Here is a 10,563-nt window from a genome sequence, read left to right on the forward strand (position 1 = left end):
AGGCAAGGACCTACATCCAAGATGACTCTATCCAGCAAAGGTATCATTTAGAATGGAAGGGCAAAGTGCTTCTCAGATAAGGTCAGATAATCACATTATTTTTAACTTGAATTTTGTATAGTCATCTTCTTAACAGCACCTTTTTCTCCCTCCCCAGCTCAACCAATGGAACCCCTGAAGGAGCTCCATGGAGTCAGTTGGCTGAGTGGAGTACAGTTTGAACTAATAAGAATGATAGTAGCTTGTACAGCCATTATTAGCCACTGGACACTACCCCAAGCACCTAACTCATCTCAACATATTTAATGTCTGCCAGTAATCCATGAGGAAAGTACTATTGCTATCTCCATTTTATAGATGAGAATACAGAAGCACAAAGTCACATAATTACCAAATGTCAGGGATGAGATTCAAACCTAGGCCCATTTAGAGGAGGCTACTTCTTCAGTTTCAGTGTCACTTATCTAATAGAAATACATTGTATCTAAGGAGAAAAAAGAACAAGAGAGGTTTAGTGACTTTCCCAAAGTCTCAGAGTAATACATTAGCAGGATTAGACCTAAAACCCACTTTGGGAACTCATAGTACAATATTGTTTCATATGAACCACTATGCAATTGAAATCTGGACATTGGCAATTTTTTACACTTCTTATTTTATTAACTAAAAGGGATTTATTTTCTCATCTTCAACAATTTTTTTCTTTTACATGCTTTGCATTACTTCCCCATCCTTCCCACTAACCTTTCCAAATCAATATTGCTTCCCAAACTACACTTTAAAAGTACAGATGCATCCAAATTTACTTAATAATGTACATTTATGTCAAATTCTTTATCTAAGGAAGATGGGCATAAATAAGTCAGAGTAACATTGAAAATTAACACTAATTATATAATGAATGAAGGAATGCAGTAACTGGTCAGTATTATGTTGCTGGTTAGATACCAGAACATGATTCCAACTCTAAGAGAAAAGCTGCTCTTCCATTTAGGGAAAAATGAAGTAAACCTTGGTGCCTAGAGTATTAGCTATTAGACACTTTAAAAAACAATATCATGAGCCCTGGCTGGTGTGGCTCAGTGGATTGAGCACTGGCCTATGAACCAAAGGGTCACCTGTTTGATTCCCAGTCAGGACACATGCTTGGGTTGCAGGCCATTTCCCTTGTAGGGGGCATGCAAGAGGTAACCACACATTGATGTTTCTCTCCCTCTCTTTCTCCCTCCCTTCCCTTCTCCCTAAAAATAAATAACATCTTTTTTAAGAAAAGACAGTATCATGATAGTATGGTCCCTTTCATGTGTGCATATATTCATTAATAGCTGCTTTGCTGGCTTTCCTGTGTGTGTACATGTGTGTGTTTCCGCAATAGTTATGATTATACCAAGACACATACACTGCTGTGTATGGTATTCAATTTGCATCTAAAAGAAGTACAAGAAATACAAAGATATATAATCCATGCATGTTCAATATTTGATTACATATTTTAAATAAAAACAAACACTGTTTTTGAAGTAGTGACTATTAGAAAGTGGGATTTGGGGAGATTCAGCTTTGATTTTATAAAAGCATTTATCTTTACTTATTACCTGACCCTAGCATTATCAAAACTCTGTAGAAGATACTACTAAAAGTGTAACATATTCTAGATATTAGTCTGTAACATTTTCATTATTAGTTTGATAAGATAACTTTTAGGAATACATCTGGTCACATAGTATTTTGCAGCTATACAGAAACTCTTTGATTCCTGGTCTTGACATTTGGAAATAGATTTTTCTTTTCCTACGCAATTATTTGGTAGTATGTAATACTCTCCATGGGGTTTAGCAACACATAGGAGAGCATAAGCGGCAATCTTAACTGCAAGCACAGCCCTTGAAGTCTTGCATGCATGCAACACAAACTGCTGAGGCCTGGGACATTCATCAGCTTGTTTAAGAGACCAGAAACCAAATATAAATAGATACAGATGTGTATTCAATAAACAGCTTGACCAAATTTACTCCTAAAAAAAGCACACACACATGTTTGACATTAAATAGCTCATCAGAGGGTGGTTCTCTGAAAGTAGGCCACAATTTCTAAATAATCTTATTCTGTGTTTTTAATCTCAATTAATACATCTTCTGAGGACAAAACATATTTGATACAAAACATCCATGTATAGGGAATGGTTGGAGAAACTATTTTTCCCCTTACATTTCAACAGGGTGGCAGCTGCGACTATTATGCCATGTCACTGGAAGACAAAATGACCCTAGGAGAAACATAGGTGGTATCTTCTGTCCCTTGGGATGATAAGGATAAAGATCACTTTACTAGAAAATTAGGGACAGGGGTGGCCTCTAGACATAAGAAAAGGAGGGAGAATTGACAACCATGTAAATTCTTGTTAATTCACAAAAGCACAATCTTTCTGGCATAAATGACATGGAACAGAACCTCTTTTTCCTTTTTTTTTAACAAAATTCTTTAAAAAAATTTTTAAATATTTTATCTATTTATAGAGAGGGAAGGGAAGGAGAAAGAACGAGAGAGAAACATCAATGTGCAGTTGCTGGGGGCTGTGGCCTGCAACCCAGGCAGGTGCCCAGACTGGGAATCGAACCTGCAATGCTTTGGTTCGCAGCCCACGCTCAATCCACTGAGCTACGCCAGCCAGGGCTAGAACCTCTTCTTTCATAAAGCTATTGATGCATAAATGACTTGCATTTGAAATGTTCAATTAAAAGGTCTGGTGTTGAGAACCTTATTAAAAGTTCTGAGGAACCTACTGAACTATCTAACTGGCAAGAAAGTAGACTTGAGAAGAATCATCCTTGAACTCTGGTACACATTAGAATTGCCCAGGAAGCTTTAAACATCTAGATTTTCTGCCCATACTTCCCACACCAAATAAATCCTAATCCCTTCCAGTGAGACTCAGGCATTAGTGTATTTTAGAACTTCCCAGGTGATTCCAACATACAGCTCACTTGGAGAACCAGTGTTTTAGTACAGCAAATAGTTTTTTTTTTTTTTTTTAATCTTCATTGTATTTTGTTCTATTACCATTTAGTGCCCTTACACCACACATAACAAACAAGGCCCACAGGCCGAATCCGGCCCTCCACCTTGTTTTATCTGACCCAGCACCTTGTTTCTACCCAGCAGCAGTGCCGAGTTCTCACTTAACTGTTAAGGAAGTTATTTATATAGTCCTAAAAACTACATTCGGCCCTTTGAAGGCAACCGCAAGGCTGATGTGGCCCCCAGTGAAAATGAGTTTGATACCTCTGCCCTTATACCCTGCTCCTCCCAGCAATCACCACACTGTTATCCATGTCCATGAGTTCTTTTTCCTCATTCCCTCCACTCCCTACCCTTCCCCAGCCCTTAGCTGTCATCTGCCCTCCATCTATGTATGAGTCTGTCCACGTTTTCCTGGTTAGTTCAGATTGTTCATCAGATTCCACAAATGAGTGAACTTCCTTTTAGTAATTTTCTGGTACAGGTTAAAGAGTGAGTTGAGTTTTAGCCAACAGGTCAAACTGAGTTTGGCATCTTAAGCATCTTCCCTAATTTCTACTTGTTTCTTTGCCTTTTAAATAAGGATCATGATTCATACCCCATTAGGTATCTGTGAAGTTTATTATGCTTAAGGTATTTGAAAAGGAAAAGTTAAGAAATGTAGTTACTTTTCCTTTATCCATATATTTATACTGCCACTCATGACACAGGATCCATTCATTTTGTTTCATCTTCTTATTCTCTTGTTTTCAGCCTTCACCTCACTGAGGATCCACCATGTGCATTCTAGTTTTTTTTTTTTTTTTACCTTCTTCCTCATTTTACCTTTGTTTTTTTTTCTTGCCCACCTCTCTTTGCTAAAGCTCTACCTTACTGATGGAACTTAATGTAGACTTTTGAGAGTTTGGTTTTGGGTGCTTTGTGACAATTTTAGCCCCAAATTAATACCAGATGGATTTCAACAGTTCACTTTTTTCTTCTTCCAGTCTTCATGGCAGCCAATCCAAAAAGAACACAAACATCATTTCAGATATATGCTTTCGCCACGAGGTGGCGCTGAGTACGCATTAGATAGCCTATGCTTAAGTGACTTTATCCTCACCCTGATGGCGCCTAGTTTCAAATTAGTCTAGAAACCTTAGAGCATTTAACAACTCAGAAGGGACTAGTGGGAGGGTTGGGAGTGGGTACTGTTAATATAAGAAAAATGAAACTAGAGTGTCATATTAGCTATAATGTTTGAGGTTCAGTACCACTCATTATGTTGAGGAGGTAAGGGTCCCACATTCCACATAAACAAAAAGAACTGGGTTGGTGGTAACAGAATTATAACTAACCCACATGGATTTGTGAGTAAAATGGTTAAAATCCAACATCTCTAAACTAAGCTACTATTACTAGCTATTAGTTAATCATACTACATAGAATTCATATTTCTGCTTAGAGAGGAATGGGTTGCATTTTCAGTTCTGCTTCAAAAGTGGAATTTCTATGATCAAAGGAATAGGTTTACAAGACCCTTTCCATGATTTCAGAAAAGAAAAACTGATTAAGAAAGGGACAAAACAGAAAAATGTCAAGCGGAACACACCAAAAAGCTCAAATGAACAGGAAAGGTCACTGGAGGATTAGTCTCAGTAATATTTGTTTAATGTCTGAATTTGAAGCAATTAAAAAAAAGCAATGAAAAAAGATTGAAGATTTTCTGTTACTAACATCCTTAAACAAGGAAGCTACAATCCCAGCAGAGACGATGTAGAAGTGTTACAGAACAGACCCAAGGGGGGAGGTGTACCATATACTATTATTGAAATGACCTTCCTTTTGCTCTGGGGGGTCCCCCACCCACCCACTAGGTTCACTATGCCTGCTGCCAGAGGAGGTGTCTCTCAATGCCAGAGATTTGTGAAAAGGAAAGGAATTATTTATTTAAAAGCTATACAGACTTACAGTAGTGACTTAATGTCTTCATTAAAATACCAAAGTCCTTTAGGATACCCACAGACACACAGTCCTTCCTTCTCCCCTCTGCCCTAGTCCGGGGTACCGTATCTCAGGAAAAGAAGTAGAAGTCCGTGATTCGGGCTCCCGGCGCCATCAGCTGAGTCGGCGCCATCAGCTGTGTCGCCGCCATCAGCTGTGTCGCCGCCATCAGCTGTGTCGCCGCCATGATCTCCAGTTAATCCAAAGCCATGTGGCACCTTCTCAGGGCCCGCCAGCAAGAGTCCTTTCACCCTTCTTCTTCCAGGCAAAGTCTCTCCTGCTTCCCAAGCCATGTGGCAAAAGAGAGTACCCCAAAGCCACAAGGTACCCTCCGCCAAAGCCACGTGGTTCTCCCTTGCATGGCTGCCAGCCCAGGTTTTAAATCCCCGCGCCAATGTTCCTCTGCAGCCCCATTTCCGACTCCTCCTACACTCGGCCACACCTGCGGCCATTCCTGTATTCTTCCGGCTTTTCTGGGCTGCCTCAGTCAGGCTGGGCAGACGTGGCCCCACGGCGTGGAGCCAATCATCTCCAAGCTTTCACGCAGGCGCTGTAACCAAGGGGAGTTGCCTCCCAGTCACACCCTGGGTGAAGTCACTCCCACCCCCCTGGCTCCAAGCACGTCACAGCTATTTAACATATCCGTGAAACCAGTTAAGGGCTATAGATATGTTAAATAACCACGCCAGAGGTTAGCTGCAAAGCTGTTGCCGGACAAAACAGCTCTCCATGGCCCTGCTCCACGTGTCCCATCCCCCAACCCACACCTGTGGTGGGGGGTGAGGACATCCTAATATTTCCTGGACACCTTGAGTTCTGGACCCCATTCCAAATCCCTATTTGGGGCCCCCCTCTTGGCTGCACCCTGTTATAGAAGTATAAAATACATGGAAGAAAATCAAAAGCAGTAGGACATATGCTGGATTATAAAAGAAATAGTATAACTATACCTGCCGGAGACTTTACTAACCTCTACTGTGAGGATATGGAATTTAATATCTTAATTCACTATACACAATTCCTCCTCTCCCTGATTCATTTATATTTATTGACCCATTAAAATAAAGCAAGCACTGGCCCTGGCCAGGTAGCTCAGTCGGTTAGTGTTGTCCCAATGTTACAGGGTGCAGCCAATAGGGGGGCCCCAAATAGGGATTTGGAATGGGGTCCAGAACTCAAGGTGTCCAGGAAATATTAGGATGTCCTCACCCCCTCCACTCACAGGTGTGGTTTGGGGGATGGGACACGTGGAGCAGGGCCATGGAGAGCTGTTTTGTCCGGCAACAGCTTTGCAGCTAACCTCTGGCATGGTCATTTAACATATCTATAGCCCTTAACTGGTTTCACGGATATGTTAAATAGCTGTGACGTGCTTGGAGCCAGGGGGGTGGGAGTGACTTCCACCCAGGGTGTGACTGGGAGGTAACTCCCCCTGGTTACAGCGCCTGCGTGAGAGCTTGGAGATGATTGGCTCCACGCCGTGGGGCCCTGCCTGCCCAGCCTGACTGAGGCAGCCCAGAAAAGCCGGAAGAATACAGCAATGGCCGCAGGTGTGCCTGAGTGTGGGAGGAGTCGGAAGTGGGGCTGCAGAGGAAGATTGGTGCGGCGATTTAAACGCACGTGTGGCAGCCACTGAGGAGAGAACCACGCAGCTTTGCCAGAGTGGGGACCCCCACAGCTTTAGAAGGGGGAACCACCACCCGGTTTTAGCAGAGATCCCGGCGACACAGCTGAGGGTGCCGGGAACCGAGGGAGGCCTACCAGCCGAGAGGGATTACTGGGAAGAACCGGGGGCTGCCTGAGCCATGGACTTCTATTTCCTTTCCTGAGATACGGTACCCCAGACTGGGCAAGGGGGGAAGGAAAGACTGTGTGTGTTTGTGGATGTTTTAAGGAACTTTGGGATTTTGATAAAGACATTAGGTCACTACTTTAATTTTTTATAGCATTAAATAAACATTTCCTTTCCTTTCCACAAATCTCTGGCATTGAGAGATGTCTTTCCTATAAGGCGACGGACATGGGGGGTTCCTTTCGGTAATAGGGTATTGTTGCCTTCGGCCCCCCTTGGCCCCTTGTGTTCTGTAACACCAATACAGCAAGGTTGTGGATTCCATGTTTACTCAGGGCACCAGAGCACATAGAAGAATCAACTAATGAATGTACAAATAAGTGAAACAACAAATCGATCTCTCTCTCTCATCAATAAAATAAATAAATAAACAAACAAAGCAAGCAAGCACTGGCTTAGATACTGGCGATACTGCCACAAATAAGCATTTACATAAGTACAAAGGGGAGCAGAATTTGCCACACCAAAATAAGTTTCTTTGGCATCAAGGTTATGTTGAGTTTGTTATTTTTTAAGGAATATCAGAGACAGAAAAAGTTCTGAAAACCTAGAAGTTAACTTTTAGGTGCATTTACATGTATAAGGGAAATCGCCATTTGTAAGAGAATCTGTCCACTCTCCCCCCCCCAAGCCAGGAAGAGGATGACTCAATCTCTAGAAACTTTGCAAAGCGGATGGCGGATCACTTAAATCTGCATAACAACCTTACCCGTTTGTATGGCACTTTCTCTGGTAACCTCCCATAACTGACTCCCCCACCCTAACATCTTTCTGAGATGCATTTAAAGTGGTAGCTTGGGCCATTTGGAGAAGTTACTCAGTTTTCCTGGGCCTTTCCCTTGTATGCAGGAGGCATACATGTTATTAAACTTCGGTTTTTCTCCTATACACCTGTCTTTTATCACATGAGTGTCTCAGCCAAGAACCTAGAAGGGAAAGGGGAAAACTCAGTAGCAAAATTAATAAGGGAATCCCATACGTTTTATAAAATCCTAAAACTGCCACAGGCAAAGCAAATAATTATCACCATTAATAAAGAGTACTCCAGAATGAATAATAATAGGAAAAGGAAAATAATTTTCCCTCTGCTCTTCTGGGCCCTTGGCTGATACATCCCTGTAATCAAAGACAGATTAACAGGAGAAAAACAAGTAAAAGCTTAATAAACTGTATACCTCCTGTATATATGGGAGAGACCCATGAAAACTTAGTAATGATAGGGGACTCAAGAGTTGGAAAATTTTAGTTTAAGGTAAATAGTTAATAAGCCTAGTAGGCAATGCGTATGTTAAAGCTATTGTTTGAGGAACTGCAGGTACAGCTCACCCTGGCTCCCAGGAAGGACAGACAGCCTCCTGGGGCACCACTAAAGACCACCCCCTGGGGAAACAAGTGGGGATATCTAGGCCTTTGTGTCCCAGGAAGAGACTGCCCATCCACCTTCCCCTGGGAACAGCTACCTGCCCAGGGTGAGAATACTGCAGTATTTTAATCTAATTTTCCCTGAATTTCAAAACCCCTCATTACACTTTGTTCTGTATTATAAAAAGGCTGGCTTGGAAGGAAATGTAAGACAGTCCGTTAGGGTACAAACCCACTACCTTTTCAAACCCAGCATCTCCTCAGATCATAGGCCATCTGAATAAAGTGCCCACAAAGATTTAATCCCTGTCTGTGCTTACTGGGTCTGGTAGGTGACAGGCAGCATGCATGCTGGCTTTTCCAGTTTCAGTAACTCCCTCAAATGACTGAAGCCACCACCTTAAATACCATCTTTGGTTGAAGACAAAAGATGTTAGGGGGCATCAGTTGTGGGATGTTGCCAGGAAAAGCACAATAAACAGGGTAAGGTTCTTATGCAGACTTAAGTTGCCTTCTGCATTAATAAGAATTTCTAGAGATAAAGTCATCCCCCTCTTCCTGGTACAGCAGAGGAAATATCAAATAAACAGCTCCCTTACAAATGTAAATAGATTCTATAAAAGGTAATCTCTACTTGGTTTTCAGAGCTTCTCACCTGTCTGCTGTTTTTTAAAGTTACCCATCCTAAAAAAAATCTTTATGCCAAGGAGACATATTTTGGGGTGACAAATTCTGTTGCCTTACAATAGACCACTGATTCCTGTGGCCTTCCTTTCTAGTAGTTCTTCTGTCATTGTAGATGCTTTGCAATCGCCAGGCTCAAGGTGACTCATGCCTGGTGCTACTTAATGACAGCTCTTAAATGGTCCTATTGATGCCTGCCAGAGACCTTTCAGTACTGCAGTGCAAACCAAGAGTTATGGGAAGGGCTGGCAGTGACTGTAGTCTTTCCATCCAAGCACTTCCTAAAAGATGCAATAGGCCAAGATACGTGAGAGGAAGCAGACACAAGAGGGAGAATTCTTAGAGCAAGGTTGGAGGAGAGAGATAAAAACTACCTGTGAACACCTTTTACTACACAGAAGACATAAATATTATTGACCAAGTCAGAAAGGAAGGAGAAAATGGTACATTTTGGGCTTCTTTGGCAGTCTTTTGAAAGCAGGCCTTCTCTTCCACAATCCCTGTCCATGCAAACCTAGATAAAGGATGCTGACAGGGCTGTGCAATATCATCAACACTTTGACACTGAAAGAAAGAAATGTAAGAGAGTGTAAGAAATTTGACTGCATTGTTACTATGTATATATTTGAATATTTGAAGGGGATTTATAATGGAAAAATGTCGAAAATGGAATCTGCCAACTCCTGGAATTTTCAAAGGGAACAGGGCAGATTCTATCAAAGTCACAGTTTTCTCAGAGAAGTCTTCCCAACCCCAACCCTATCTCCTCTGCCTTGACCTCAATCATGTTCTCTAGTTTCAATGTACAACATGTCAGTGACCCATTTCTCACTTTAGCCACCAAATATTATGAGTGGTATCTCTAATCAAGCATCATGTCTCCTATTTCCAATATGTTCCTTACCCAATATAAAGATTGCTCTTAAATATTTGTTAGTCAAGAACTTTTAATGGACTGCATATATTTACATATATATACATACAGGGTGGGCAAGCACAGAGTTTTTTTCTTGTTTTATTAATTATTGTATTATTTTCCATATGAACAACTGTGAACCTACTTTCACCCCACCCTGTGTATGGGTGTCTTTGCAATCCATTAAAAGTTGTGTACATGCATGTATATGTGATGTATATCTTTAAGAAAGACTACTAAAAACAAGTAACATGATTTATTCTTTCCCAACCCACTTATGCCAGTTCAGGGTTGTGGGTGGCCAGAGCCCATCCCAGCACAGGACGCTTTTCCATAACAGGGCGTATCACACACCCACACTCACTCACACAAGGACAATGTGACACACCAGTTCACCTCATCAGTACATCTTTCGGATGTGGGAGGAAACCAGAGCACTCAGAGAAAGCCCACGCCGATGTGGGAAGAACATGCAAATTCCACAGAGACAGTGAGGCCTAGGCCAGAAATCAATTTTTTTTCTCATCAACATTATAATCAAACAGTGTTGAGTGAATCGATGTTATTCAAGGATCTCTTTTATATATATATATATATATATATATATATATATATATATATATATATCCCCAACTTCTTAGCCACAATTCAAGCTTCTTCTTGATAGAGACTAATCTATCTTTTCAGCTTTATCTTCCGCTAGTTCATTAAATAATCCATATGCTCTAAAGAAAAAGATGCATTGTCA

This window comes from Phyllostomus discolor, chromosome X, assembly GCF_004126475.2.
Source record: "Phyllostomus discolor isolate MPI-MPIP mPhyDis1 chromosome X, mPhyDis1.pri.v3, whole genome shotgun sequence".
NCBI lineage: Eukaryota > Metazoa > Chordata > Mammalia > Chiroptera > Phyllostomidae > Phyllostomus > Phyllostomus discolor.